This window comes from Falco cherrug, chromosome 11 (genome assembly GCF_023634085.1).
Source record: "Falco cherrug isolate bFalChe1 chromosome 11, bFalChe1.pri, whole genome shotgun sequence".
In the NCBI taxonomy this organism is placed as follows: Eukaryota; Metazoa; Chordata; class Aves; order Falconiformes; family Falconidae; genus Falco; species Falco cherrug.
In genome coordinates this window covers 7,424,025-7,442,585 of record NC_073707.1, presented here as the reverse complement: position 1 = coordinate 7,442,585, position 18,561 = coordinate 7,424,025, and the positions used below count along the sequence as shown (strand labels likewise).

The 18,561-nt window shown below is 69.2% G+C and overlaps 27 non-coding genes across 27 annotated transcripts; all 27 read left to right on the top strand.

Moving 5' to 3' along the window:
• Positions 1–218: 218 nt before the first annotated feature.
• Positions 219–337, top strand: LOC129737147 (5S ribosomal RNA). The gene has a single exon (XR_008734600.1). It is a non-coding gene; the product is annotated as a 5S ribosomal RNA (ribosomal RNA).
• Positions 338–911: 574 nt separating this feature from the next.
• On the top strand, positions 912–1,030 carry LOC129737146 (5S ribosomal RNA). The gene has a single exon (XR_008734599.1). It is a non-coding gene; the product is annotated as a 5S ribosomal RNA (ribosomal RNA).
• Positions 1,031–1,604: 574 nt separating this feature from the next.
• LOC129737145 (5S ribosomal RNA) lies at positions 1,605–1,723 on the top strand. Its single transcript, XR_008734598.1, has one exon. It is a non-coding gene; the product is annotated as a 5S ribosomal RNA (ribosomal RNA).
• Positions 1,724–2,297: 574 nt separating this feature from the next.
• LOC129737143 (5S ribosomal RNA) lies at positions 2,298–2,416 on the top strand. Its single transcript, XR_008734596.1, has one exon. It is a non-coding gene; the product is annotated as a 5S ribosomal RNA (ribosomal RNA).
• A 574-nt stretch (positions 2,417–2,990) lies between these two features.
• On the top strand, positions 2,991–3,109 carry LOC129737142 (5S ribosomal RNA). Its single transcript, XR_008734595.1, has one exon. It is a non-coding gene; the product is annotated as a 5S ribosomal RNA (ribosomal RNA).
• A 574-nt stretch (positions 3,110–3,683) lies between these two features.
• LOC129737141 (5S ribosomal RNA) lies at positions 3,684–3,802 on the top strand. Its single transcript, XR_008734594.1, has one exon. It is a non-coding gene; the product is annotated as a 5S ribosomal RNA (ribosomal RNA).
• Positions 3,803–4,379: 577 nt separating this feature from the next.
• LOC129737140 (5S ribosomal RNA) lies at positions 4,380–4,498 on the top strand. Its single transcript, XR_008734593.1, has one exon. It is a non-coding gene; the product is annotated as a 5S ribosomal RNA (ribosomal RNA).
• Positions 4,499–5,071: 573 nt separating this feature from the next.
• On the top strand, positions 5,072–5,189 carry LOC129737110 (5S ribosomal RNA). The gene has a single exon (XR_008734563.1). It is a non-coding gene; the product is annotated as a 5S ribosomal RNA (ribosomal RNA).
• Positions 5,190–5,764: 575 nt separating this feature from the next.
• LOC129737099 (5S ribosomal RNA) lies at positions 5,765–5,883 on the top strand. Its single transcript, XR_008734552.1, has one exon. It is a non-coding gene; the product is annotated as a 5S ribosomal RNA (ribosomal RNA).
• A 575-nt stretch (positions 5,884–6,458) lies between these two features.
• LOC129737139 (5S ribosomal RNA) lies at positions 6,459–6,577 on the top strand. The gene has a single exon (XR_008734592.1). It is a non-coding gene; the product is annotated as a 5S ribosomal RNA (ribosomal RNA).
• A 575-nt stretch (positions 6,578–7,152) lies between these two features.
• On the top strand, positions 7,153–7,271 carry LOC129737138 (5S ribosomal RNA). Its single transcript, XR_008734591.1, has one exon. It is a non-coding gene; the product is annotated as a 5S ribosomal RNA (ribosomal RNA).
• A 574-nt stretch (positions 7,272–7,845) lies between these two features.
• LOC129737137 (5S ribosomal RNA) lies at positions 7,846–7,964 on the top strand. Its single transcript, XR_008734590.1, has one exon. It is a non-coding gene; the product is annotated as a 5S ribosomal RNA (ribosomal RNA).
• Positions 7,965–8,538: 574 nt separating this feature from the next.
• LOC129737136 (5S ribosomal RNA) lies at positions 8,539–8,657 on the top strand. Its single transcript, XR_008734589.1, has one exon. It is a non-coding gene; the product is annotated as a 5S ribosomal RNA (ribosomal RNA).
• Positions 8,658–9,232: 575 nt separating this feature from the next.
• LOC129737135 (5S ribosomal RNA) lies at positions 9,233–9,351 on the top strand. Its single transcript, XR_008734588.1, has one exon. It is a non-coding gene; the product is annotated as a 5S ribosomal RNA (ribosomal RNA).
• A 576-nt stretch (positions 9,352–9,927) lies between these two features.
• Positions 9,928–10,046, top strand: LOC129737134 (5S ribosomal RNA). The gene has a single exon (XR_008734587.1). It is a non-coding gene; the product is annotated as a 5S ribosomal RNA (ribosomal RNA).
• Positions 10,047–10,620: 574 nt separating this feature from the next.
• Positions 10,621–10,739, top strand: LOC129737132 (5S ribosomal RNA). Its single transcript, XR_008734585.1, has one exon. It is a non-coding gene; the product is annotated as a 5S ribosomal RNA (ribosomal RNA).
• Positions 10,740–11,315: 576 nt separating this feature from the next.
• Positions 11,316–11,434, top strand: LOC129737131 (5S ribosomal RNA). Its single transcript, XR_008734584.1, has one exon. It is a non-coding gene; the product is annotated as a 5S ribosomal RNA (ribosomal RNA).
• Positions 11,435–12,013: 579 nt separating this feature from the next.
• Positions 12,014–12,132, top strand: LOC129737130 (5S ribosomal RNA). The gene has a single exon (XR_008734583.1). It is a non-coding gene; the product is annotated as a 5S ribosomal RNA (ribosomal RNA).
• Positions 12,133–12,707: 575 nt separating this feature from the next.
• Positions 12,708–12,826, top strand: LOC129737129 (5S ribosomal RNA). Its single transcript, XR_008734582.1, has one exon. It is a non-coding gene; the product is annotated as a 5S ribosomal RNA (ribosomal RNA).
• A 587-nt stretch (positions 12,827–13,413) lies between these two features.
• On the top strand, positions 13,414–13,532 carry LOC129737128 (5S ribosomal RNA). Its single transcript, XR_008734581.1, has one exon. It is a non-coding gene; the product is annotated as a 5S ribosomal RNA (ribosomal RNA).
• Positions 13,533–14,105: 573 nt separating this feature from the next.
• Positions 14,106–14,226, top strand: LOC129737111 (5S ribosomal RNA). The gene has a single exon (XR_008734564.1). It is a non-coding gene; the product is annotated as a 5S ribosomal RNA (ribosomal RNA).
• Positions 14,227–14,801: 575 nt separating this feature from the next.
• On the top strand, positions 14,802–14,922 carry LOC129737113 (5S ribosomal RNA). Its single transcript, XR_008734566.1, has one exon. It is a non-coding gene; the product is annotated as a 5S ribosomal RNA (ribosomal RNA).
• A 575-nt stretch (positions 14,923–15,497) lies between these two features.
• Positions 15,498–15,617, top strand: LOC129737108 (5S ribosomal RNA). The gene has a single exon (XR_008734561.1). It is a non-coding gene; the product is annotated as a 5S ribosomal RNA (ribosomal RNA).
• A 579-nt stretch (positions 15,618–16,196) lies between these two features.
• On the top strand, positions 16,197–16,316 carry LOC129737107 (5S ribosomal RNA). Its single transcript, XR_008734560.1, has one exon. It is a non-coding gene; the product is annotated as a 5S ribosomal RNA (ribosomal RNA).
• Positions 16,317–16,890: 574 nt separating this feature from the next.
• On the top strand, positions 16,891–17,010 carry LOC129737104 (5S ribosomal RNA). Its single transcript, XR_008734557.1, has one exon. It is a non-coding gene; the product is annotated as a 5S ribosomal RNA (ribosomal RNA).
• Positions 17,011–17,584: 574 nt separating this feature from the next.
• LOC129737127 (5S ribosomal RNA) lies at positions 17,585–17,703 on the top strand. Its single transcript, XR_008734580.1, has one exon. It is a non-coding gene; the product is annotated as a 5S ribosomal RNA (ribosomal RNA).
• A 575-nt stretch (positions 17,704–18,278) lies between these two features.
• LOC129737126 (5S ribosomal RNA) lies at positions 18,279–18,397 on the top strand. The gene has a single exon (XR_008734579.1). It is a non-coding gene; the product is annotated as a 5S ribosomal RNA (ribosomal RNA).
• Positions 18,398–18,561: the final 164 nt, after the last annotated feature.

Here is an 18,561-nt window from a genome sequence, read left to right as displayed (position 1 = left end):
GTGCGAGCAGGGTAGGTGTTTGTTGTCGCGGTCTGCATGGGCGCGGTGCGGGGCAGGTGCGTGCTGGGGGTAGTTGCGTGTGTTGCGTTGGGTGTTGGTTGTGTGTCGGGTGTGCGGGGTCGGTTGCGGGCGCCCTGCGTCGGGGTTGTGGGTGTCTGCAGGGTTGTGCGTGAGCGTGTGTGGCGTTTGTGGAGAGGGCTGCTGGCGGGAGAGGGGGTGCCTACGGCCATACCACCCTGAGAACGCCCGATCTCGTCTGATCTCGGAAGCTAAGCAGGGTCGGGCCCGGTTAGTACTTGGATGGGAGACCGCCTGGGAATACCGGGTGCTGTAGGCTTTTTACCGAGGGGCGCCTGCGGGAAGCCCCCCCCCTTTTGCGGCAGGGGCGTTGCGGAGGCTTGGGGGCCTTGCGCGTGAGCTGGTGCTGCTTGCGCGGGTCAGGTCAGGCTGGTGGGGCGGGCGGGCGCGGTGGCGGCCTGCTGCCCCGCAGCCTCGTTGCGGAGGGCCGAAGCGTGGCGTGGGAGCGAGCGTGGCAGCCGCCTGTTGCGAGGGCTGCCGTTAGGTAGCGGGGGGCCGTTGCGTTGCGGCCGGTAGGTGCAGGCGTTGTTGCGCGCGTGGTGCTGGTGGTTCAGGTGTGCGCGGGGATTGCCTGCTGCTGCCCTGGCCGGTGAGCGAGGAGGGCTGTAGGGCGGTGTGCGAGCAGGGTAGGTGTTTGTTGTCGCGGTCTGCATGGGCGCGGTGCGGGGCAGGTGCGTGCTGGGGGTAGTTGCGTGTGTTGCGTTGGGTGTTGGTTGTGTGTCGGGTGTGCGGGGTCGGTTGCGGGCGCCCTGCGTCGGGGTTGTGGGTGTCTGCAGGGTTGTGCGTGAGCGTGTGTGGCGTTTGTGGAGAGGGCTGCTGGCGGGAGAGGGGGTGCCTACGGCCATACCACCCTGAGAACGCCCGATCTCGTCTGATCTCGGAAGCTAAGCAGGGTCGGGCCCGGTTAGTACTTGGATGGGAGACCGCCTGGGAATACCGGGTGCTGTAGGCTTTTTACCGAGGGGCGCCTGCGGGAAGCCCCCCCCCTTTTGCGGCAGGGGCGTTGCGGAGGCTTGGGGGCCTTGCGCGTGAGCTGGTGCTGCTTGCGCGGGTCAGGTCAGGCTGGTGGGGCGGGCGGGCGCGGTGGCGGCCTGCTGCCCCGCAGCCTCGTTGCGGAGGGCCGAAGCGTGGCGTGGGAGCGAGCGTGGCAGCCGCCTGTTGCGAGGGCTGCCGTTAGGTAGCGGGGGGCCGTTGCGTTGCGGCCGGTAGGTGCAGGCGTTGTTGCGCGCGTGGTGCTGGTGGTTCAGGTGTGCGCGGGGATTGCCTGCTGCTGCCCTGGCCGGTGAGCGAGGAGGGCTGTAGGGCGGTGTGCGAGCAGGGTAGGTGTTTGTTGTCGCGGTCTGCATGGGCGCGGTGCGGGGCAGGTGCGTGCTGGGGGTAGTTGCGTGTGTTGCGTTGGGTGTTGGTTGTGTGTCGGGTGTGCGGGGTCGGTTGCGGGCGCCCTGCGTCGGGGTTGTGGGTGTCTGCAGGGTTGTGCGTGAGCGTGTGTGGCGTTTGTGGAGAGGGCTGCTGGCGGGAGAGGGGGTGCCTACGGCCATACCACCCTGAGAACGCCCGATCTCGTCTGATCTCGGAAGCTAAGCAGGGTCGGGCCCGGTTAGTACTTGGATGGGAGACCGCCTGGGAATACCGGGTGCTGTAGGCTTTTTACCGAGGGGCGCCTGCGGGAAGCCCCCCCCCTTTTGCGGCAGGGGCGTTGCGGAGGCTTGGGGGCCTTGCGCGTGAGCTGGTGCTGCTTGCGCGGGTCAGGTCAGGCTGGTGGGGCGGGCGGGCGCGGTGGCGGCCTGCTGCCCCGCAGCCTCGTTGCGGAGGGCCGAAGCGTGGCGTGGGAGCGAGCGTGGCAGCCGCCTGTTGCGAGGGCTGCCGTTAGGTAGCGGGGGGCCGTTGCGTTGCGGCCGGTAGGTGCAGGCGTTGTTGCGCGCGTGGTGCTGGTGGTTCAGGTGTGCGCGGGGATTGCCTGCTGCTGCCCTGGCCGGTGAGCGAGGAGGGCTGTAGGGCGGTGTGCGAGCAGGGTAGGTGTTTGTTGTCGCGGTCTGCATGGGCGCGGTGCGGGGCAGGTGCGTGCTGGGGGTAGTTGCGTGTGTTGCGTTGGGTGTTGGTTGTGTGTCGGGTGTGCGGGGTCGGTTGCGGGCGCCCTGCGTCGGGGTTGTGGGTGTCTGCAGGGTTGTGCGTGAGCCTGTGTGGCGTTTGTGGAGGGGGCTGCTGGCGGGAGAGGGGGTGCCTACGGCCATACCACCCTGAGAACGCCCGATCTCGTCTGATCTCGGAAGCTAAGCAGGGTCGGGCCCGGTTAGTACTTGGATGGGAGACCGCCTGGGAATACCGGGTGCTGTAGGCTTTTTACCGAGGGGCGCCTGCGGGAAGCCCCCCCCCTTTTGCGGCAGGGGCGTTGCGGAGGCTTGGGGGCCTTGCGCGTGAGCTGGTGCTGCTTGCGCGGGTCAGGTCAGGCTGGTGGGGCGGGCGGGCGCGGTGGCGGCCTGCTGCCCCGCAGCCTCGTTGCGGAGGGCCGAAGCGTGGCGTGGGAGCGAGCGTGGCAGCCGCCTGTTGCGAGGGCTGCCGTTAGGTAGCGGGGGGCCGTTGCGTTGCGGCCGGTAGGTGCAGGCGTTGTTGCGCGCGTGGTGCTGGTGGTTCAGGTGTGCGCGGGGATTGCCTGCTGCTGCCCTGGCCGGTGAGCGAGGAGGGCTGTAGGGCGGTGTGCGAGCAGGGTAGGTGTTTGTTGTCGCGGTCTGCATGGGCGCGGTGCGGGGCAGGTGCGTGCTGGGGGTAGTTGCGTGTGTTGCGTTGGGTGTTGGTTGTGTGTCGGGTGTGCGGGGTCGGTTGCGGGCGCCCTGCGTCGGGGTTGTGGGTGTCTGCAGGGTTGTGCGTGAGCGTGTGTGGCGTTTGTGGAGGGGGCTGCTGGCGGGAGAGGGGGTGCCTACGGCCATACCACCCTGAGAACGCCCGATCTCGTCTGATCTCGGAAGCTAAGCAGGGTCGGGCCCGGTTAGTACTTGGATGGGAGACCGCCTGGGAATACCGGGTGCTGTAGGCTTTTTACCGAGGGGCGCCTGCGGGAAGCCCCCCCCCTTTTGCGGCAGGGGCGTTGCGGAGGCTTGGGGGCCTTGCGCGTGAGCTGGTGCTGCTTGCGCGGGTCAGGTCAGGCTGGTGGGGCGGGCGGGCGCGGTGGCGGCCTGCTGCCCCGCAGCCTCGTTGCGGAGGGCCGAAGCGTGGCGTGGGAGCGAGCGTGGCAGCCGCCTGTTGCGAGGGCTGCCGTTAGGTAGCGGGGGGCCGTTGCGTTGCGGCCGGTAGGTGCAGGCGTTGTTGCGCGCGTGGTGCTGGTGGTTCAGGTGTGCGCGGGGATTGCCTGCTGCTGCCCTGGCCGGTGAGCGAGGAGGGCTGTAGGGCGGTGTGCGAGCAGGGTAGGTGTTTGTTGTCGCGGTCTGCATGGGCGCGGTGCGGGGCAGGTGCGTGCTGGGGGTAGTTGCGTGTGTTGCGTTGGGTGTTGGTTGTGTGTCGGGTGTGCGGGGTCGGTTGCGGGCGCCCTGCGTCGGGGTTGTGGGTGTCTGCAGGGTTGTGCGTGAGCGTGTGTGGCGTTTGTGGAGAGGGCTGCTGGCGGGAGAGGGGGTGCCTACGGCCATACCACCCTGAGAACGCCCGATCTCGTCTGATCTCGGAAGCTAAGCAGGGTCGGGCCCGGTTAGTACTTGGATGGGAGACCGCCTGGGAATACCGGGTGCTGTAGGCTTTTTACCGAGGGGCGCCTGCGGGAAGCCCCCCCCCCTTTTGCGGCAGGGGCGTTGCGGAGGCTTGGGGGCCTTGCGCGTGAGCTGGTGCTGCTTGCGCGGGTCAGGTCAGGCTGGTGGGGCGGGCGGGCGCGGTGGCGGCCTGCTGCCCCCGCAGCCTCGTTGCGGAGGGCCGAAGCGTGGCGTGGGAGCGAGCGTGGCAGCCGCCTGTTGCGAGGGCTGCCGTTAGGTAGCGGGGGGGCCGTTGCGTTGCGGCCGGTAGGTGCAGGCGTTGTTGCGCGCGTGGTGCTGGTGGTTCAGGTGTGCGCGGGGATTGCCTGCTGCTGCCCTGGCCGGTGAGCGAGGAGGGCTGTAGGGCGGTGTGCGAGCAGGGTAGGTGTTTGTTGTCGCGGTCTGCATGGGCGCGGTGCGGGGCAGGTGCGTGCTGGGGGTAGTTGCGTGTGTTGCGTTGGGTGTTGGTTGTGTGTCGGGTGTGCGGGGTCGGTTGCGGGCGCCCTGCGTCGGGGTTGTGGGTGTCTGCAGGGTTGTGCGTGAGCGTGTGTGGCGTTTGTGGAGAGGGCTGCTGGCGGGAGAGGGGGTGCCTACGGCCATACCACCCTGAGAACGCCCGATCTCGTCTGATCTCGGAAGCTAAGCAGGGTCGGGCCCGGTTAGTACTTGGATGGGAGACCGCCTGGGAATACCGGGTGCTGTAGGCTTTTTACCGAGGGGCGCCTGCGGGAAGCCCCCCCCCTTTTGCGGCAGGGGCGTTGCGGAGGCTTGGGGGCCTTGCGCGTGAGCTGGTGCTGCTTGCGCGGGTCAGGTCAGGCTGGTGGGGCGGGCGGGCGCGGTGGCGGCCTGCTGCCCCGCAGCCTCGTTGCGGAGGGCCGAAGCGTGGCGTGGGAGCGAGCGTGGCAGCCGCCTGTTGCGAGGGCTGCCGTTAGGTAGCGGGGGGCCGTTGCGTTGCGGCCGGTAGGTGCAGGCGTTGTTGCGCGCGTGGTGCTGGTGGTTCAGGTGTGCGCGGGGATTGCCTGCTGCTGCCCTGGCCGGTGAGCGAGGAGGGCTGTAGGGCGGTGTGCGAGCAGGGTAGGTGTTTGTTGTCGCGGTCTGCATGGGCGCGGTGCGGGGCAGGTGCGTGCTGGGGGTAGTTGCGTGTGTTGCGTTGGTGTTGGTTGTGTGTCGGGTGTGCGGGGTCGGTTGCGGGCGCCCTGCGTCGGGGTTGTGGGTGTCTGCAGGGTTGTGCGTGAGCGTGTGTGGCGTTTGTGGAGGGGGCTGCTGGCGGGAGAGGGGGTGCCTACGGCCATACCACCCTGAGAACGCCCGACTCGTCTGATCTCGGAAGCTAAGCAGGGTCGGGCCCGGTTAGTACTTGGATGGGAGACCGCCTGGGAATACCGGGTGCTGTAGGCTTTTTACCGAGGGGCGCCTGCGGGAAGCCCCCCCCCCTTTTGCGGCAGGGGCGTTGCGGAGGCTTGGGGGCCTTGCGCGTGAGCTGGTGCTGCTTGCGCGGGTCAGGTCAGGCTGGTGGGGCGGGCGGGCGCGGTGGCGGCCTGCTGCCCCGCAGCCTCGTTGCGGAGGGCCGAAGCGTGGCGTGGGAGCGAGCGTGGCAGCCGCCTGTTGCGAGGGCTGCCGTTAGGTAGCGGGGGGCCGTTGCGTTGCGGCCGGTAGGTGCAGGCGTTGTTGCGCGCGTGGTGCTGGTGGTTCAGGTGTGCGCGGGGATTGCCTGCTGCTGCCCTGGCCGGTGAGCGAGGAGGGCTGTAGGGCGGTGTGCGAGCAGGGTAGGTGTTTGTTGTCGCGGTCTGCATGGGCGCGGTGCGGGGCAGGTGCGTGCTGGGGGTAGTTGCGTGTGTTGCGTTGGGTGTTGGTTGTGTGTCGGGTGTGCGGGGTCGGTTGCGGGCGCCCTGCGTCGGGGTTGTGGGTGTCTGCAGGGTTGTGCGTGAGCGTGTGTGGCGTTTGTGGAGGGGGCTGCTGGCGGGAGAGGGGGTGCCTATGGCCATACCACCCTGAGAACGCCCGATCTCGTCTGATCTCGGAAGCTAAGCAGGGTCGGGCCCGGTTAGTACTTGGATGGGAGACCGCCTGGGAATACCGGGTGCTGTAGGCTTTTTACCGAGGGGCGCCTGCGGGAAGCCCCCCCCCCTTTTGCGGCAGGGGCGTTGCGGAGGCTTGGGGGCCTTGCGCGTGAGCTGGTGCTGCTTGCGCGGGTCAGGTCAGGCTGGTGGGGCGGGCGGGCGCGGTGGCGTCCTGCTGCCCCGCAGCCTCGTTGCGGAGGGCCGAAGCGTGGCGTGGGAGCGAGCGTGGCAGCCGCCTGTTGCGAGGGCTGCCGTTAGGTAGCGGGGGGCCGTTGCGTTGCGGCCGGTAGGTGCAGGCGTTGTTGCGCGCGTGGTGCTGGTGGTTCAGGTGTGCGCGGGGATTGCCTGCTGCTGCCCTGGCCGGTGAGCGAGGAGGGCTGTAGGGCGGTGTGCGAGCAGGGTAGGTGTTTGTTGTCGCGGTCTGCATGGGCGCGGTGCGGGGCAGGTGCGTGCTGGGGGTAGTTGCGTGTGTTGCGTTGGGTGTTGGTTGTGTGTCGGGTGTGCGGGGTCGGTTGCGGGCGCCCTGCGTCGGGGTTGTGGGTGTCTGCAGGGTTGTGCGTGAGCGTGTGTGGCGTTTGTGGAGAGGGCTGCTGGCGGGAGAGGGGGTGCCTACGGCCATACCACCCTGAGAACGCCCGATCTCGTCTGATCTCGGAAGCTAAGCAGGGTCGGGCCCGGTTAGTACTTGGATGGGAGACCGCCTGGGAATACCGGGTGCTGTAGGCTTTTTACCGAGGGGCGCCTGCGGGAAGCCCCCCCCCTTTTGCGGCAGGGGCGTTGCGGAGGCTTGGGGGCCTTGCGCGTGAGCTGGTGCTGCTTGCGCGGGTCAGGTCAGGCTGGTGGGGCGGGCGGGCGCGGTGGCGGCCTGCTGCCCCGCAGCCTCGTTGCGGAGGGCCGAAGCGTGGCGTGGGAGCGAGCGTGGCAGCCGCCTGTTGCGAGGGCTGCCGTTAGGTAGCGGGGGGGCCGTTGCGTTGCGGCCGGTAGGTGCAGGCGTTGTTGCGCGCGTGGTGCTGGTGGTTCAGGTGTGCGCGGGGATTGCCTGCTGCTGCCCTGGCCGGTGAGCGAGGAGGGCTGTAGGGCGGTGTGCGAGCAGGGTAGGTGTTTGTTGTCGCGGTCTGCATGGGCGCGGTGCGGGGCAGGTGCGTGCTGGGGGTAGTTGCGTGTGTTGCGTTGGGTGTTGGTTGTGTGTCGGGTGTGCGGGGTCGGTTGCGGGCGCCCTGCGTCGGGGTTGTGGGTGTCTGCAGGGTTGTGCGTGAGCGTGTGTGGCGTTTGTGGAGAGGGCTGCTGGCGGGAGAGGGGGTGCCTACGGCCATACCACCCTGAGAACGCCCGATCTCGTCTGATCTCGGAAGCTAAGCAGGGTCGGGCCCGGTTAGTACTTGGATGGGAGACCGCCTGGGAATACCGGGTGCTGTAGGCTTTTTACCGAGGGGCGCCTGCGGGAAGCCCCCCCCCTTTTGCGGCAGGGGCGTTGCGGAGGCTTGGGGGCCTTGCGCGTGAGCTGGTGCTGCTTGCGCGGGTCAGGTCAGGCTGGTGGGGCGGGCGGGCGCGGTGGCGGCCTGCTGCCCCGCAGCCTCGTTGCGGAGGGCCGAAGCGTGGCGTGGGAGCGAGCGTGGCAGCCGCCTGTTGCGAGGGCTGCCGTTAGGTAGCGGGGGGCCGTTGCGTTGCGGCCGGTAGGTGCAGGCGTTGTTGCGCGCGTGGTGCTGGTGGTTCAGGTGTGCGCGGGGATTGCCTGCTGCTGCCCTGGCCGGTGAGCGAGGAGGGCTGTAGGGCGGTGTGCGAGCAGGGTAGGTGTTTGTTGTCGCGGTCTGCATGGGCGCGGTGCGGGGCAGGTGCGTGCTGGGGGTAGTTGCGTGTGTTGCGTTGGGTGTTGGTTGTGTGTCGGGTGTGCGGGGTCGGTTGCGGGCGCCCTGCGTCGGGGTTGTGGGTGTCTGCAGGGTTGTGCGTGAGCCTGTGTGGCGTTTGTGGAGGGGGCTGCTGGCGGGAGAGGGGGTGCCTACGGCCATACCACCCTGAGAACGCCCGATCTCGTCTGATCTCGGAAGCTAAGCAGGGTCGGGCCCGGTTAGTACTTGGATGGGAGACCGCCTGGGAATACCGGGTGCTGTAGGCTTTTTACCGAGGGGCGCCTGCGGGAAGCCCCCCCCCTTTTGCGGCAGGGGCGTTGCGGAGGCTTGGGGGCCTTGCGCGTGAGCTGGTGCTGCTTGCGCGGGTCAGGTCAGGCTGGTGGGGCGGGCGGGCGCGGTGGCGGCCTGCTGCCCCGCAGCCTCGTTGCGGAGGGCCGAAGCGTGGCGTGGGAGCGAGCGTGGCAGCCGCCTGTTGCGAGGGCTGCCGTTAGGTAGCGGGGGGCCGTTGCGTTGCGGCCGGTAGGTGCAGGCGTTGTTGCGCGCGTGGTGCTGGTGGTTCAGGTGTGCGCGGGGATTGCCTGCTGCTGCCCTGGCCGGTGAGCGAGGAGGGCTGTAGGGCGGTGTGCGAGCAGGGTAGGTGTTTGTTGTCGCGGTCTGCATGGGCGCGGTGCGGGGCAGGTGCGTGCTGGGGGTAGTTGCGTGTGTTGCGTTGGGTGTTGGTTGTGTGTCGGGTGTGCGGGGTCGGTTGCGGGCGCCCTGCGTCGGGGTTGTGGGTGTCTGCAGGGTTGTGCGTGAGCGTGTGTGGCGTTTGTGGAGAGGGCTGCTGGCGGGAGAGGGGGTGCCTACGGCCATACCACCCTGAGAACGCCCGATCTCGTCTGATCTCGGAAGCTAAGCAGGGTCGGGCCCGGTTAGTACTTGGATGGGAGACCGCCTGGGAATACCGGGTGCTGTAGGCTTTTTACCGAGGGGCGCCTGCGGGAAGCCCCCCCCCTTTTGCGGCAGGGGCGTTGCGGAGGCTTGGGGGCCTTGCGCGTGAGCTGGTGCTGCTTGCGCGGGTCAGGTCAGGCTGGTGGGGCGGGCGGGCGCGGTGGCGGCCTGCTGCCCCGCAGCCTCGTTGCGGAGGGCCGAAGCGTGGCGTGGGAGCGAGCGTGGCAGCCGCCTGTTGCGAGGGCTGCCGTTAGGTAGCGGGGGGGCCGTTGCGTTGCGGCCGGTAGGTGCAGGCGTTGTTGCGCGCGTGGTGCTGGTGGTTCAGGTGTGCGCGGGGATTGCCTGCTGCTGCCCTGGCCGGTGAGCGAGGAGGGCTGTAGGGCGGTGTGCGAGCAGGGTAGGTGTTTGTTGTCGCGGTCTGCATGGGCGCGGTGCGGGGCAGGTGCGTGCTGGGGGTAGTTGCGTGTGTTGCGTTGGGTGTTGGTTGTGTGTCGGGTGTGCGGGGTCGGTTGCGGGCGCCCTGCGTCGGGGTTGTGGGTGTCTGCAGGGTTGTGCGTGAGCGTGTGTGGCGTTTGTGGAGGGGGCTGCTGGCGGGAGAGGGGGTGCCTACGGCCATACCACCCTGAGAACGCCCGATCTCGTCTGATCTCGGAAGCTAAGCAGGGTCGGGCCCGGTTAGTACTTGGATGGGAGACCGCCTGGGAATACCGGGTGCTGTAGGCTTTTTACCGAGGGGCGCCTGCGGGAAGCCCCCCCCCTTTTGCGGCAGGGGCGTTGCGGAGGCTTGGGGGCCTTGCGCGTGAGCTGGTGCTGCTTGCGCGGGTCAGGTCAGGCTGGTGGGGCGGGCGGGGCGCGGTGGCGGCCTGCTGCCCCGCAGCCTCGTTGCGGAGGGCCGAAGCGTGGCGTGGGAGCGAGCGTGGCAGCCGCCTGTTGCGAGGGCTGCCGTTAGGTAGCGGGGGGGCCGTTGCGTTGCGGCCGGTAGGTGCAGGCGTTGTTGCGCGCGTGGTGCTGGTGGTTCAGGTGTGCGCGGGGATTGCCTGCTGCTGCCCTGGCCGGTGAGCGAGGAGGGCTGTAGGGCGGTGTGCGAGCAGGGTAGGTGTTTGTTGTCGCGGTCTGCATGGGCGCGGTGCGGGGCAGGTGCGTGCTGGGGGTAGTTGCGTGTGTTGCGTTGGGTGTTGGTTGTGTGTCGGGTGTGCGGGGTCGGTTGCGGGCGCCCTGCGTCGGGGTTGTGGGTGTCTGCAGGGTTGTGCGTGAGCGTGTGTGGCGTTTGTGGAGGGGGCTGCTGGCGGGAGAGGGGGTGCCTACGGCCATACCACCCTGAGAACGCCCGATCTCGTCTGATCTCGGAAGCTAAGCAGGGTCGGGCCCGGTTAGTACTTGGATGGGAGACCGCCTGGGAATACCGGGTGCTGTAGGCTTTTTACCGAGGGGCGCCTGCGGGAAGCCCCCCCCCTTTTGCGGCAGGGGCGTTGCGGAGGCTTGGGGGCCTTGCGCGTGAGCTGGTGCTGCTTGCGCGGGTCAGGTCAGGCTGGTGGGGCGGGCGGGCGCGGTGGCGTCCTGCTGCCCCGCAGCCTCGTTGCGGAGGGCCGAAGCGTGGCGTGGGAGCGAGCGTGGCAGCCGCCTGTTGCGAGGGCTGCCGTTAGGTAGCGGGGGGCCGTTGCGTTGCGGCCGGTAGGTGCAGGCGTTGTTGCGCGCGTGGTGCTGGTGGTTCAGGTGTGCGCGGGGATTGCCTGCTGCTGCCCTGGCCGGTGAGCGAGGAGGGCTGTAGGGCGGTGTGCGAGCAGGGTAGGTGTTTGTTGTCGCGGTCTGCATGGGCGCGGTGCGGGGCAGGTGCGTGCTGGGGGTAGTTGCGTGTGTTGCGTTGGGTGTTGGTTGTGTGTCGGGTGTGCGGGGTCGGTTGCGGGCGCCCTGCGTCGGGGTTGTGGGTGTCTGCAGGGTTGTGCGTGAGCGTGTGTGGCGTTTGTGGAGAGGGCTGCTGGCGGGAGAGGGGGTGCCTACGGCCATACCACCCTGAGAACGCCCGATCTCGTCTGATCTCGGAAGCTAAGCAGGGTCGGGCCCGGTTAGTACTTGGATGGGAGACCGCCTGGGAATACCGGGTGCTGTAGGCTTTTTACCGAGGGGCGCCTGCGGGAAGCCCCCCCCCTTTTGCGGCAGGGGCGTTGCGGAGGCTTGGGGGCCTTGCGCGTGAGCTGGTGCTGCTTGCGCGGGTCAGGTCAGGCTGGTGGGGCGGGCGGGCGCGGTGGCGGCCTGCTGCCCCGCAGCCTCGTTGCGGAGGGCCGAAGCGTGGCGTGGGAGCGAGCGTGGCAGCCGCCTGTTGCGAGGGCTGCCGTTAGGTAGCGGGGGGCCGTTGCGTTGCGGCCGGTAGGTGCAGGCGTTGTTGCGCGCGTGGTGCTGGTGGTTCAGGTGTGCGCGGGGATTGCCTGCTGCTGCCCTGGCCGGTGAGCGAGGAGGGCTGTAGGGCGGTGGTGCGAGCAGGGTAGGTGTTTGTTGTCGCGGTCTGCATGGGCGCGGTGCGGGGCAGGTGCGTGCTGGGGGTAGTTGCGTGTGTTGCGTTGGGTGTTGGTTGTGTGTCGGGTGTGCGGGGGTCGGTTGCGGGCGCCCTGCGTCGGGGTTGTGGGTGTCTGCAGGGTTGTGCGTGAGCGTGTGTGGCGTTTGTGGAGAGGGCTGCTGGCGGGAGAGGGGGTGCCTACGGCCATACCACCCTGAGAACGCCCGATCTCGTCTGATCTCGGAAGCTAAGCAGGGTCGGGCCCGGTTAGTACTTGGATGGGAGACCGCCTGGGAATACCGGGTGCTGTAGGCTTTTTACCGAGGGGCGCCTGCGGGAAGCCCCCCCCCTTTTGCGGCAGGGGCGTTGCGGAGGCTTGGGGGCCTTGCGCGTGAGCTGGTGCTGCTTGCGCGGGTCAGGTCAGGCTGGTGGGGCGGGCGGGCGCGGTGGCGGCCTGCTGCCCCGCAGCCTCGTTGCGGAGGGCCGAAGCGTGGCGTGGGAGCGAGCGTGGCAGCCGCCTGTTGCGAGGGCTGCCGTTAGGTAGCGGGGGGGCCGTTGCGTTGCGGCCGGTAGGTGCAGGCATTGTTGCGCGCGTGGTGCTGGTGGTTCAGGTGTGCGCGGGGATTGCCTGCTGCTGCCCTGGCCGGTGAGCGAGGAGGGCTGTAGGGCGGTGTGCGAGCAGGGTAGGTGTTTGTTGTCGCGGTCTGCATGGGCGCGGTGCGGGGCAGGTGCGTGCTGGGGGTAGTTGCGTGTGTTGCGTTGGGTGTTGGTTGTGTGTCGGGTGTGCGGGGTCGGTTGCGGGCGCCCTGCGTCGGGGTTGTGGGTGTCTGCAGGGTTGTGCGTGAGCGTGTGTGGGCGTTTGTGGAGGGGGGGCTGCTGGCGGGAGAGGGGGGTGCCTACGGCCATACCACCCTGAGAACGCCCGATCTCGTCTGATCTCGGAAGCTAAGCAGGGTCGGGCCCGGTTAGTACTTGGATGGGAGACCGCCTGGGAATACCGGGTGCTGTAGGCTTTTTACCGAGGGGCGCCTGCGGGAAGCCCCCCCCCTTTTGCGGCAGGGGCGTTGCGGAGGCTTGGGGGCCTTGCGCGTGAGCTGGTGCTGCTTGCGCGGGTCAGGTCAGGCTGGTGGGGCGGGCGGGGCGCGGTGGCGGCCTGCTGCCCCGCAGCCTCGTTGCGGAGGGCCGAAGCGTGGCGTGGGAGCGAGCGTGGCAGCCGCCTGTTGCGAGGGCTGCCGTTAGGTAGCGGGGGGCCGTTGCGTTGCGGCCGGTAGGTGCAGGCGTTGTTGCGCGCGTGGTGCTGGTGGTTCAGGTGTGCGCGGGGATTGCCTGCTGCTGCCCTGGCCGGTGAGCGAGGAGGGCTGTAGGGCGGTGTGCGAGCAGGGTAGGTGTTTGTTGTCGCGGTCTGCATGGGCGCGGTGCGGGGCAGGTGCGTGCTGGGGGTAGTTGCGTGTGTTGCGTTGGGTGTTGGTTGTGTGTCGGGTGTGCGGGGTCGGTTGCGGGCGCCCTGCGTCGGGGTTGTGGGTGTCTGCAGGGTTGTGCGTGAGCGTGTGTGGCGTTTGTGGAGGGGGCTGCTGGCGGGAGAGGGGGTGCCTACGGCCATACCACCCTGAGAACGCCCGATCTCGTCTGATCTCGGAAGCTAAGCAGGGTCGGGCCCGGTTAGTACTTGGATGGGAGACCGCCTGGGAATACCGGGTGCTGTAGGCTTTTTACCGAGGGGCGCCTGCGGGAAGCCCCCCCCCTTTTGCGGCAGGGGCGTTGCGGAGGCTTGGGGGCCTTGCGCGTGAGCTGGTGCTGCTTGCGCGGGTCAGGTCAGGCTGGTGGGGCGGGCGGGCGCGGTGGCGGCCTGCTGCCCCGCAGCCTCGTTGCGGAGGGCCGAAGCGTGGCGTGGGAGCGAGCGTGGCAGCCGCCTGTTGCGGCCGCCTGTTGCGAGGGCTGCCGTTAGGTAGCGGGGGGCCGTTGCGTTGCGGCCGGTAGGTGCAGGCGTTGTTGCGCGCGTGGTGCTGGTGGTTCAGGTGTGCGCGGGGATTGCCTGCTGCTGCCCTGGCCGGTGAGCGAGGAGGGCTGTAGGGCGGTGTGCGAGCAGGGTAGGTGTTTGTTGTCGCGGTCTGCATGGGCGCGGTGCGGGGCAGGTGCGTGCTGGGGTAGTTGCGTGTGTTGCGTTGGGTGTTGGTTGTGTGTCGGGTGTGCGGGGTCGGTTGCGGGCGCCCTGCGTCGGGGTTGTGGGTGTCTGCAGGGTTGTGCGTGAGCGTGTGTGGCGGTTTGTGGAGGGGGCTGCTGGCGGGAGAGGGGGTGCCTACGGCCATACCACCCTGAGAACGCCCGATCTCGTCTGATCTCGGAAGCTAAGCAGGGTCGGGCCCGGTTAGTACTTGGATGGGAGACCGCCTGGGAATACCGGGTGCTGTAGGCTTTTACCGAGGGGCGCCTGCGGGAAGCCCCCCCCTTTTGCGGCAGGGGCGTTGCGGAGGCTTGGGGCCTTGCGCGTGAGCTGGTGCTGCTTGCGCGGGTCAGGTCAGGCTGGTGGGGCGGGCGGGCGCGGTGGCGGCCTGCTGCCCCCGCAGCCTCGTTGCGGAGGGCCGAAGCGTGGCGTGGGGAGCGAGCGTGGCAGCCGCCTGTTGCGAGGGCTGCCGTTAGGTAGCGGGGGGCCCGTTGCGTTGCGGCCGGTAGGTGCAGGCATTGTTGCGCGCGTGGTGCTGGTGGTTCAGGTGTGCGCGGGGATTGCCTGCTGCTGCCCTGGCCGGTGAGCGAGGAGGGCTGTAGGGCGGTGTGCGAGCAGGGTAGGTGTTTGTTGTCGCGGTCTGCATGGGCGCGGTGCGGGGCAGGTGCGTGCTGGGGGTAGTTGCGTGTGTGCGTTGGGTGTTGGTTGTGTGTCGGGTGTGCGGGGTCGGTTGCGGGCGCCCTGCGTCGGGGTTGTGGGTGTCTGCAGGGTTGTGCGTGAGCCTGTGTGGCGTTTGTGGAGGGGGCTGCTGGCGGGAGAGGGGGTGCCTACGGCCATACCACCCCTGAGAACGCCCGATCTCGGTCTGATCTCGGAAGCTAAGCAGGGTCGGGCCCGGTTAGTACTTGGATGGGAGACCGCCTGGGAATACCGGGTGCTGTAGGCTTTTTACCGAGGGGCGCCTGCGGGAAGCCCCCCCCCTTTTGCGGCAGGGGCGTTGCGGAGGCTTGGGGCCTTGCGCGTGAGCTGGTGCTGCTTGCGCGGGGTCAGGTCAGGCTGGTGGGGCGGGCGGGCGCGGTGGCGGCCTGCTGCCCCGCAGCCTCGTTGCGGAGGGCCGAAGCGTGGCGTGGGAGCGAGCGTGGCAGCCGCCTGTTGCGAGGGCTGCCGTTAGGTAGCGGGGGGCCGTTGCGTTGCGGCCGGTAGGTGCAGGCGTTGTTGCGCGCGTGGTGCTGGTGGTTCAGGTGTGCGCGGGGATTGCCTGCTGCTGCCCTGGCCGGTGAGCGAGGAGGGCTGTAGGGCAGTGTGCGAGCAGGGTAGGTGTTTGTTGTCGCGGTCTGCATGGGCGCGGTGCGGGGCAGGTGCGTGCTGGGGGTAGTTGCGTGTGTTGCGTTGGGTGTTGGTTGTGTGTCGGGTGTGCGGGGGTCCGGTTGCGGGCGCCCTGCGTCGGGGTTGTGGGTGTCTGCAGGGTTGTGCGTGAGCGTGTGTGGCGTTTGTGGAGGGGCTGCTGGCGGGAGAGGGGGTGCCTACGGCCATACCACCCTGAGAACGCCCGATCCTCGTCTGATCTCGGAAGCTAAGCAGGGTCGGGCCCGGTTAGTACTTGGATGGGGAGACCGCCTGGGAATACCGGGTGCTGTAGGCTTTTTACCGAGGGGCGCCTGCGGAAAGCCCCCCCCCTTTTGCGGCAGGGGCGTTGCGGAGGCTTGGGGGCCTTGCGCGTGAGCTGGTGCTGCTTGCGCGGGTCAGGTCAGGCTGGTGGGGCGGGCGGGCGCGGTGGCGGCCTGCTGCCCCGCAGCCTCGTTGCGGAGGGCCGAAGCGTGGGCGTGGGAGCGAGCGTGGCAGCCGCCTGTTGCGAGGGCTGCCGTTAGGTAGCGGGGGGCCGTTGCGTTGCGGCCGGTAGGTGCAGGCGTTGTTGCGCGCGTGGTGCTGGTGGTTCAGGTGTGCGCCGGGATTGCCTGCTGCTGCCCTGGCCGGTGAGCGAGGAGGGCTGTAGGGCGGTGTGCGAGCAGGGTAGGTGTTTGTTGTCGCGGTCTGCATGGGCGCGGTGCGGGGCAGGTGCGTGCTGGGGGTAGTTGCGTGTGTTGCGTTGGGTGTTGGTTGTGTGTCGGGTGTGCGGGGTCGGTTGCGGGCGCCCTGCGTCGGGGTTGTGGGTGTCTGCAGGGTTGTGCGTGAGCGTGTGGTGGCGTTTGTGGAGAGGGCTGCTGGCGGAGAGGGGGTGCCTACGGCCATACCACCCTGAGAACGGCCCGATCTCGTCTGATCTCGGAAGCTAAGCAGGGTCGGGCCCGGTTAGTACTTGGATGGGAGACCGCCTGGGAATACCGGTTGCTGTAGGCTTTTTTACCGAGGGGCGCCTGCGGGAAGCCCCCCCCCCTTTTGCGGCAGGGGCGTTGCGGAGGCTTGGGGGCCTTGCCGCGTGAGCTGGTGCTGCTTGCGCGGGTCAGGTCAGGCTGGTGGGGCGGGCGGGCGCGGTGGCGGCCTGCTGCCCGCAGCCTCGTTGCGGAGGGCCGAAGCGTGGCGTGGGAGCGAGCGTGGCAGCCGCCTGTTGCGAGGGCTGCCGTTAGGTTAGCGGGGGGCCGTTTGCGTTGCGGCCGGTAGGTGCAGGCGTTGTTGCGCGCGTGGTGCTGGTGGTTCAGGTGTGCGCGGGGATTGCCTGCTGCTGCCCTGGCCGGTGAGCGAGGAGGGCTGTAGGGCGGTGTGCGAGCAGGGTAGGTGTTTGTTGTCGCGGTCTGCATGGCGCGGTGCGGGGCAGGGTGCGTGCTGGGGGTAGTTGCGTGTGTTGCGTTGGGTGTTGGTTGTGTGTCGGGTGTGCGGGGTCGGTTGCGGGCGCCCTGCGTCGGGGGTTGTGGGTGTCTGCAGGGTTGTGCGTGAGCGTGTGTGGCGTTTGTGGAGGGGGCTGCTGGCGGGAGAGGGGGTGCCTACGGCCATACCACCCTGAGAACGCCCGATCTCGTCTGATCTCGGAAGCTAAGCAGGGTCGGGCCCGGTTAGTACTTGGATGGGAGAACCGCCTGGGAATACCGGGTGCTGTAGGCTTTTTACCCGAGGGGCGCCTGCGGGAAGCCCCCCCCCTTTTGCGGCAGGGGCGTTGCGGAGGCTTGGGGGCCTTGCGCGTGAGCTGGTGCTGCTTGCGCGGGTCAGGTCAGGCTGGTGGGGCGGGCGGGCGCGGTGGCGGCCTGCTGCCCCCGCAGCCTCGTTGCGGAGGGCCGAAGCGTGGCGTGGGAGCGAGCGTGGCAGCCGCCTGTTGCGAGGGCTGCCGTTAGGTAGCGGGGGGCCGTTGCGTTGCGGCCGGTAGGTGCAGGCGTTGTTGCGCGCGTGTGCTGGTGGTTCAGGTGTGCGCGGGGATTGCCTGCTGCTGCCCTGGCCGGTGAGCGAGGAGGGCTGTAGGGCGGTGTGCGAGCAGGGTAGGTGTTTGTTGTCGCGGTCTGCATGGGCGCGGTGCGGGGCAGGTGCGTGCTGGGGGTAGTTGCGTGTGTTGCGTTGGGTGTTGGTTGTGTGTCGGGTGTGCGGGGTCGGTTGCGGGCGCCCTGCGTCGGGTTGTGGGTGTCTGCAGGGTTGTGCGTGAGCGTGTGTGGCGTTTGTGGAGAGGGCTGCTGGCGGGAGAGGGGGTGCCTACGGCCATACCACCCTGAGAACGCCCGATCTCGTCTGATCTCGGAAGCTAAGCAGGGTCGGGCCCGGTTAGTACTTGGATGGGAGACCGCCTGGGGAATACCGGGTGCTGTAGGCTTTTTACCGAGGGGCGCCTGCGGGAAGCCCCCCCCCTTTTGCGGCAGGGGCGTTGCGGAGGCTTGGGGGCCTTGCGCGTGAGCTGGTGCTGCTTGCGCGGGTCAGGTCAGGCTGGTGGGGCGGGCGGGCGCGGTGGCGGCCTGCTGCCCCGCAGCCTCGTTGCGGAGGGCCGAAGCGTGGCGTGGGAGCGAGCGTGGCAGCCGCCTGTTGCGAGGGCTGCCGTTAGGTAGCGGGGGGCCGTTGCGTTGCGGCCGGTAGGTGCAGGCGTTGTTGCGCGCGTGGTGCTGGTGGTTCAGGTGTGCGCGGGGATTGCCTGCTGCTGCCCTGGCCGGTGAGCGAGGAGGGCTGTAGGGCGGTGTGCGAGCAGGGTAGGTGTTTGTTGTCGCGGTCTGCATGGGCGCGGTGCGGGGCAGGTGCGTGCTGGGGGTAGTTGCGTGTGTTGCGTTGGGTGTTGGTTGTGTGTCGGGTGTGCGGGGTCGGTTGCGGGCGCCCTGCGTCGGGGTTGTGGGTGTCTGCAGGGTTGTGCGTGAGCGTGTGTGGCGTTTGTGGAGAGGGCTGCTGGCGGGAGAGGGGGTGCCTACGGCCATACCACCCTGAGAACGCCCGATCTCGTCTGATCTCGGAAGCTAAGCAGGGTCGGGCCCGGTTAGTACTTGGATGGGAGACCGCCTGGGAATACCGGGTGCTGTAGGCTTTTTACCGAGGGGCGCCTGCGGGAAGCCCCCCCCCTTTTGCGGCAGGGGCGTTGCGGAGGCTTGGGGGCCTTGCGCGTGAGCTGGTGCTGCTTGCGCGGGTCAGGTCAGGCTGGTGGGGCGGGCGGGCCGCGGTGGCGGCCTGCTGCCCCGCAGCCTCGTTGCGGAGGGCCGAAGCGTGGCGTGGGAGCGAGCGTGGCAGCCGCCTGTTGCGAGGGCTGCCGTTAGGTAGCGGGGGGCCGTTGCGTTGCGGCCGGTAGGTGCAGGCGTTGTTGCGCGCGTGGTGCTGGTGGTTCAGGTGTGCGCGGGGATTGCCTGCTGCTGCCCTGGCCGGTGAGCGAGGAGGGCTGTAGGGCGGTGTGCGAGCAGGGTAGGTGTTTGTTGTCGCGGTCTGCATGGGCGCGGTGCGGGGCAGGTGCGTGCTGGGGGTAGTTGCGTGTGTTGCGTTGGGTGTTGGTTGTGTGTCGGGTGTGCGGGGTCGGTTGCGGGCGCCCTGCGTCGGGGTTGTGGGTGTCTGCAGGGTTGTGCGTGAGCGTGTGTGGCGTTTGTGGAGAGGGCTGCTGGCGGGAGAGGGGGTGCCTACGGCCATACCACCCTGAGAACGCCCGATCTCGTCTGATCTCGGAAGCTAAGCAGGGTCGGGCCCGGTTAGTACTTGGATGGGAGACCGCCTGGGAATACCGGGTGCTGTAGGCTTTTTACCGAGGGGCGCCTGCGGGAAGCCCCCCCCCTTTTGCGGCAGGGGCGTTGCGGAGGGCTTGGGGGCCTTGCGCGTGAGCTGGTGCTGCTTGCGCGGGTCTGGCTGGTGGGGCGGGCGGGCGCGGTGGCGGCCTGCTGCCCCGCAGCCTCGTTGCGGAGGG